The sequence below is a fragment of the Protomyctophum bolini genome (assembly GCF_963924005.1).
Source record: "Protomyctophum bolini genome assembly, chromosome: 9".
NCBI lineage: Eukaryota > Metazoa > Chordata > Actinopteri > Myctophiformes > Myctophidae > Protomyctophum > Protomyctophum bolini.
Window position 1 is genome coordinate 15,043,951 of NC_137870.1, and position 7,500 is coordinate 15,051,450.

Consider the following 7,500-nt stretch of genomic DNA (forward strand, 5'->3'; position numbering starts at 1 on the left):
TGGAGTGATAATTAGAGATATCAAAAATCCCATGTGTAATTTTCTTTGTCTCTAATGTGTCAACAAAATGAAATGATAATTTTGAACCTGGCTTTATCCGATCTTCAGATTTATCGTCCCGAAATGTATGCAAATTAGCGCATATAATGCCTAATTTTCATATTTAAACATATAATTTCAGAAAACTTGTAATACAAAAAATCTTAGTTTTAATATAAGTAATCAACTGGAGAAGTTTCATTGTGATAGCTATTATTTAACTTTTTTTCCCTATTCACCTGGGGTGTCTCGCCTTAAGTACCAGGTCTTATTACCTAACTTGAGTAAACTAAAGACCTGGAGGCGTGATCAATGCCATTTGGCTATTCTGAGTGGCCTAAGAGCATTGATCACGCCTCCAGGTCTTTAGTTTACTCAAGTTAGGTAATAAGACCTGGTACTTAAGACACGCAAAATGCATCCCGCTGTTTCTGTCGGGACAGGAGTCGTGACACGCTGTTTCTGTAGAGACAGGAGTCGTGACACACTGTTTCTGTAGAGACAGGAGTCGTGACACACTGTTTCTGTAGAGACAGGAGTCATGACACACTGTTTCTGTAGAGACAGGAGTCATGACACGCTGTTTCTGTAGAGACAGGAGTCATGACACTCTGTTTCTGTAGAGACAGGAGTCGTGACACACTGTTTCTGTAGAGACAGGAGTCATGACACGCTGTTTCTGTAGAGACAGGAGTCATGACACGCTGTTTCTGTAGAGACAGGAGTCATGACACGCTGTTTCTGTAGAGACAGGAGTCATGACACGCTGTTTCTGTAGAGACAGGAGTCGTGACACGCTGTTTCTGTAGAGACAGGAGTCGTGACACACTGTTTCTGTAGAGACAGGAGTCATGACACATTGTTTCTGTAGAGACAGGAGTCGTGACACGCTGTTTCTGTAGAGACAGGAGTCGTGACACATTGTTTCTGTAGAGACAGGAGTCGTGACACGCTGTTTCTGTAGAGACAGGAGTCGTGACACGCTGTTTCTGTAGAGACAGGAGTCGTGACACGCTGTTTCTGTAGAGACAGGAGTCGTGACACGCTGTTTCTGTAGAGACAGGAGTCGTGACACGCTGTTTCTGTAGAGACAGGAGTCGTGACACGCTGTTTCTGTAGAGACAGGAGTCGTGACACACTGTTTCTGTAGAGACAGGAGTCATGACACATTGTTTCTGTAGAGACAGGAGTCGTGACACGCTGTTTCTGTAGAGACAGGAGTCGTGACACATTGTTTCTGTAGAGACAGGAGTCGTGACACGCTGTTTCTGTAGAGACAGGAGTCGTGACACATTGTTTCTGTAGAGACAGGAGTCATGACACTCTGTTTCTGTAGAGACAGGAGTCATGACACTCTGTTTCTGTAGAGACAGGAGTCGTGACACGCTGCGACAGTGTTGTCGGAGGTTATAATTGTGTCCCTGTAAAGCATGGAGGACGTGTATTTAGAGTTATTTTAATGTCCACAACATCTAACTGCCTGTCCCTGCGACCGACCAATGATAGAGGGAGTTAGGATAATGAGCTGCTATTATATACACAACCACACGGGCACGCATGCACGGACGGACGTACGGACGCACGCACGGCACGCACGCACGCATACACACACATGCCATACACACGTAAGCAAGCATATACACATATTTCCTATAAGGGACCGACTCACGGACATACACACGCACGCACGCACGGCACACACACACCCACACACAAACACACACACACACACACACACACACACACACACACACACACACACACACACACATACACAAAGAGCAGTTATATAGCCATGCAGACAAACAGGCAACCCTCCATAAAAACACTACTATACATCTCTCTTACACTAAACCTTTTCACAAATTACCTTTACACATATAGTACAAGAACACAGTAGTTGCACAGCTATGCAAACACACACACACACACACACACACACACACACACACACACACACACACACACACACACACACACACACACACACACGCTACTCTGAGTACAGGATGTTGTCTGGTTTGTGGTCGTTAGTGAAAGTATAGCATGCACAATGTCTCTACTAAGACACACGCACGCACACGCACACACACACACACACACACACACACACACACACACACACACACACACACACACACACACGCACACACACACACACACACACACACACACACTGTATAGGTCAGATCATGTGTTGATTATATGTGGAAAATCACCAAGCAGAAAATAGCGAGAACGCCCACGAAAAAACCATAGTCTAAACGATCAAATTAACAATAATGGAGAGGTCAGAATGGAGAGGTCAGAATGGAGAGGTCAGAAGAGGAAGAGAGGAGGGGAGGGGAGGGGAGGGGAGGGGAGGGGAGGGGATTTAGTGGAGAACAAGAACTATTTTGGGGTCTCTCTCTGATTGGTTTGTTGTGTTGACCCACCCTCAAACAGCCTGGAAGCTAGCAATCAAAACAACAGCCAATCAAAACACAGCATGGTGTTTTCATTCTCACACACAACATTCAGTCACAACAGTCAGCAAGCCATGTTCAACGGCACACACACACACACACACACACACACACACACACACAGACGTTTGTATCTTGGTCGTCAAAGCAGACAGATGGCTGCTATAGTCCTAACCCACTGAAAGTATTATTTTGAGAGACACGCTGGCGCCTAATTAGCTAGCGGCAGTCACAATGTCAGTAAGTCAACTGTTGTGCTAACACGCTAATGTTGTTTTTTCCCTAAATAAAGACCATGTATGCTTTCAGTCAAGAGCCGCTCACACACGCACGCACGCTCGCACACACACACACACACACACACACACACACACACACACACACACACACACACACACACACACACACACACACACACACACACACACACACACACACAAGCACACACATGCACACACACACACTAATGCCATCATTATGTCAAGCTTACGACTCAGCACTCTAGAGGTCTGCAAGCCAGTCGGTCCTTGATTAGAGCCAGGCTCGGTCCAATTTCTTTATTACTGTAAAAGACTCAATGGAGAGGATTGAGTTCAATGAGTCCGAGTCATGTTAGTAACTCTTGTCTCACTAACTCAGCGAGTGAGGATGTGTTGGTGGTGGATGCGAGTATTTAAGGATCATTTCTATATGTACAATTGAAACGTTTGACAAGTCGTGAGCGCACATGTTGTGTGCACAGTTCGGGTGGCCAAGTCATAGACCGTGATGTATGCCGAGTATGTGGAAGTTCAGTCTACGCCTGTGCTTTGTGGCCGTGATACGTCATTGACTTTACTTCTGCGTTTTCAACCCAGCTTTGTGGGTCTGCGACTACTGGCCAATAACAATGGGGCCAGCTTTAGCAGTTTCCCTTTCCGTGATGCGATGGACCAATTGCGGTGATGTCATGGTGTGCCATTGATTATATCTCTCTGACCTGAGATCAGATTCTAAAAATGTCTCCTACAACAGTTTTCTGAAAAAGCTATGTTTCTATGTCAGTCGATTTTTCAAAAATAGCAGACCTACAAGCTCGTAGCACGCCACTCGGTGCTTCGTATGATCGTATGATCCATATCTGTGCTCATTTGTTTATTTTTGGAACAAAGTTCTTATATGCAAAGCTATATTATACACGGTCTTGTACACAAATTCAGAATGTGGGGGGGAGGGGGGGGGGGGGGGGAGTGACCCGGGTAGGATGCATAAATCACGTCAGACTTCGGTGCTCTAACTTGTCTAATGTGTGTGGTGATGACAGATTGTTCCTGTGTGCATCAACAGGTGTGTAGTCGCACTCACAGAGCTGTGAGCCCAATAAGTTTGACTCAGGCCAGGTGTGACTGCTTAAATCAGACGTCACCTATTCCACAGTAGCCTTCAGTAAGCCAACACAAGTTCTGTCATTTCTGTTTTATCACAGTCACTCCCACTCAACACAAAGACTGTAGGTGAAGACGTTACTCTCCTCATGATGCATCAGCTGATAAATGTTTTATTTGGATTCGTTTTATTAAGGCGAGAACAATGGCTTCCATTATAGCCTGCTGTCTTTACCCTGAATACCCATCGATGATGTCACTGGTAGGTGTGTTTCTGAACTGTCCACAGCCTTCCTCTGAGACACAGAGTGAGTTGGTACCGTATTATAATGAGCATTGGTGAGGACCACTAATTATTATTCCAGTCATTTAGTCATCAACTATAAATGACTGGAACCAAATGGACCCTTATGGCTCTGTAACTCTGAGAGTGTACGAATGAAACCAGAGGGTTATTTGGTTCCATTTGTACACTGTCAGAGTTAAATAAACACTGAGGATTTCACGGGGTCCGAGGATATAAATGATTTAAAATGGATGACGTGAGTTTGTAGAGCCGCTAATGTGGGGGTAACCCCCACCTGAAACATCCATGCATGTCCCTGAATGCAGTGAGATCAGACAGCCTGTAAGCAGCGCACGCACACACACACACACACGCACGCACGCACGCACGCACACACACACACACACACACACACACACACACACACACACACACACACACACACACACACACACACACACACACACACACACACACACACACACACACACACACACACACACACACACACACACACAGTGTCTGTCTTTCTCATCGTATTGTGGTTTACATCAACAGGAAGTAGCAGAGATGGCATTGTGTCATCTTACAAAGCATCGCCAAGTGTGAGTCAAGCGCATGACATCGTTTTGCTGAGACAGACGGTTAGAGAGAGAGTGTGTGTGTGTGTGTGTGTGTGTGTGTGCGTGCGTATGATCGTGTGTGTAGCCTCTCTTAACATTAGGTTTCAATTACACTTATCAGCCATTCTCTCTCTCTCTCTCTCTCCACAAGTGTTTTTTCCCCTAGCGTGAAAACACACCACACACACACACACACACACACACACACACACACACACACACACACACACACACACACACACACACACACACACACACACACACACACACACAGTTGGGTTTTTTATAATTAATTAGATTAGCCTAATTAGCCTAATATACATTAATGTCATGCAAAAAGTTTTTATTCATTCTTAATTATCTCTTGAACTCTCGCCAGGCAGATCAATGGAATTAATATATGATTAGAGTATAAATAATGTTTCATTAAGCATGTGATACACATGAGCTGCTTGGAATGAACGTACAGTACATAACGACTTTTTAAATCGCATATACATTCTAAGACAGTCACCACGAACCCCTCAGGCTGTAGACAGTTTGAAATCTGACCTAGAAAAACGGCATTGACGTATTTAGGAAGCTGAGAATCTCCTCTTTCACTCACTGTAACTTTCACCCACTGTAAGTGGCATCGACTGTAACTGTTTTTTTGTTTTGTTTTTATTTGGTGTTTTTTGCATGCTAAACACATACTGTACATCAAATGCATATAATAGACAGTGTTGTGCCTCAGTAATCTAGGATCATAGGTAAACCTACAGCGTCATTCTAAACTTTATACTATCAAAAAATAAATCATCTGTACATTGAAACTATGGAAACTATAGGACGCCAGGTCAACAAATTAATCTGTTTATAACATGCTATCTATTTTACCAACAGATCCTGTGTCTGGGTGAGACAATCTATAGGCCTATGTGTATGTCAGTATGTCTCAATAGAAGAGCACGGCGACTAAATACAACCACCCCAATTGTATACGCTACAGTATATTGCATTACCATCCATACTATATATCATAGACAAACTTACATTTTACTCAACAAAAAGTTACATAGTGCCGCTTTAACTTGGCATAAGACTACATTGGCGTCAAGGCTACCATGTTGTTTGTTGACTAGAGTTCATGCAGTTTAGCGTTTACAGTTTACGTACGGGTCCGTTTGGTTAAGCTTGTGCACACTGAGTACAGCATGAACTCTAGTCAGCTAATAACAGGGCGACGGCTTGAGAAATTACAATGCTAAATATACTTAACATCTGTCTACAAATAAACAGCAAGCCTGTGCATTCTGAAACCAGAACATGGCTTGCATCTTACAGCATGTCATTTGCATAGTATTTAATAGGAATGATTATACCAGATGTAATTTTAACTGGCTTTAATACATAACAGCATTACAGTAGTCCATGATATGTAGATGGATGGATGGATGGAGTTAGTCTTGTGTAGCCATACTAATATCACTGGGGCAATATCAATTGCAAAGGCAGATTGAAGGCTGGCTATGTGAGTCTAGGATGGAGTATAGACTGTAGATACAGTAGATAGATAGACGATGATGTTTGACTCCATACATTTTGTCTTACAGACTTTCGGTACGTTCCCACTGCAAGAGAAAATGTATTTCGCTTTACTTTGGACATATAACTTCTTTGACTAGACAATTATATAAACACAATGGACACAAGGAAGTGTCAGGCACTCACTTCTGCTGATTATAGGAGAATTACAAAGAGATGCGTAGGAGAATAAGAAGAGATGAAGCAGCCTGACTCGTGCGTGCCGCTCTATACAAAATTAATTGGCATTACGGATTACAGGTGCTTTTAAACTCCTATGCGCCTCATATGTGACCAAAATAGCAATTTAAGGGAAATCGTGCCAACACGCCCATGACCACACCTCTAGGCGCAAATACCGGTGTCGGCATAATGGATAGCGGGTGACACTGGACCAAAATACCATTTACTCGTGGCGGCGGCTGACTTGCGGGCAGCGTCGTAGGTAACGGCAGTGACGAAAACATAGCCATAAACCTCCTTATTTTATCCAGTTTAAAGCTAATCGTTTGGCTGCTCTGGGCAGTGTGGATTGAATGGAAGAGAGGTGGGGCAGAGAAAAGGTTACATATTAAATAACAATAGTTAACATTTGATTTAGTATCCACTTCAAAGCTAATAGTATCCACTTTAGCTTTAAGACAGAGGAAAGGTTACATAATGTATTCAATTACAATAGCTAACATTATAAATAACTTTGCAAGAACAGCATATAGCTTAAAAAGGAACAATTCACCCTTTCAGTTTTTTCCAAACAAATGCTGGGCTGTTTTTGGAGTGAAAGGATTCTTGAATCAGGGGAAGTTGTTACGCTGTGTGGGTGTGTGTTATCACAACCACTGGGAGTCAAACCTCATATCTCCATATTTTAACTTTTTCCTTGTTTTCCCCTCCGGAAATTAACGCCCTACTTCATCGCAAACAAATGTCTCCCAAAAGCAGCAAAAACTACTCACTATATTTGAAACATTCTGATGGTGAAAATGTGTCTTTGGGTTTTTATAAATATTGAACCAAAGAAAAGTTTTAACAAGAGCTTGTGACTAAATACTGTACTGCACTGAACACAATGGAACACCTTTCTTTTTTTTTACATTTCCTTAAAAGTAACAGTTTAGGACAAAGGTTCACAGTTCATATAGTTCATATGTGTTGGC

General features: G+C 43.0%; 1 protein-coding gene across 1 annotated transcript in view; it reads left to right on the forward strand.

Annotated features, from left to right (window-relative positions):
- The window catches only part of plekhg2 (pleckstrin homology domain containing, family G (with RhoGef domain) member 2), an 84,701-nt gene that overhangs the window by 17,514 nt on the left and 59,687 nt on the right, over positions 1-7,500 (forward strand). The window lies entirely within an intron of this gene.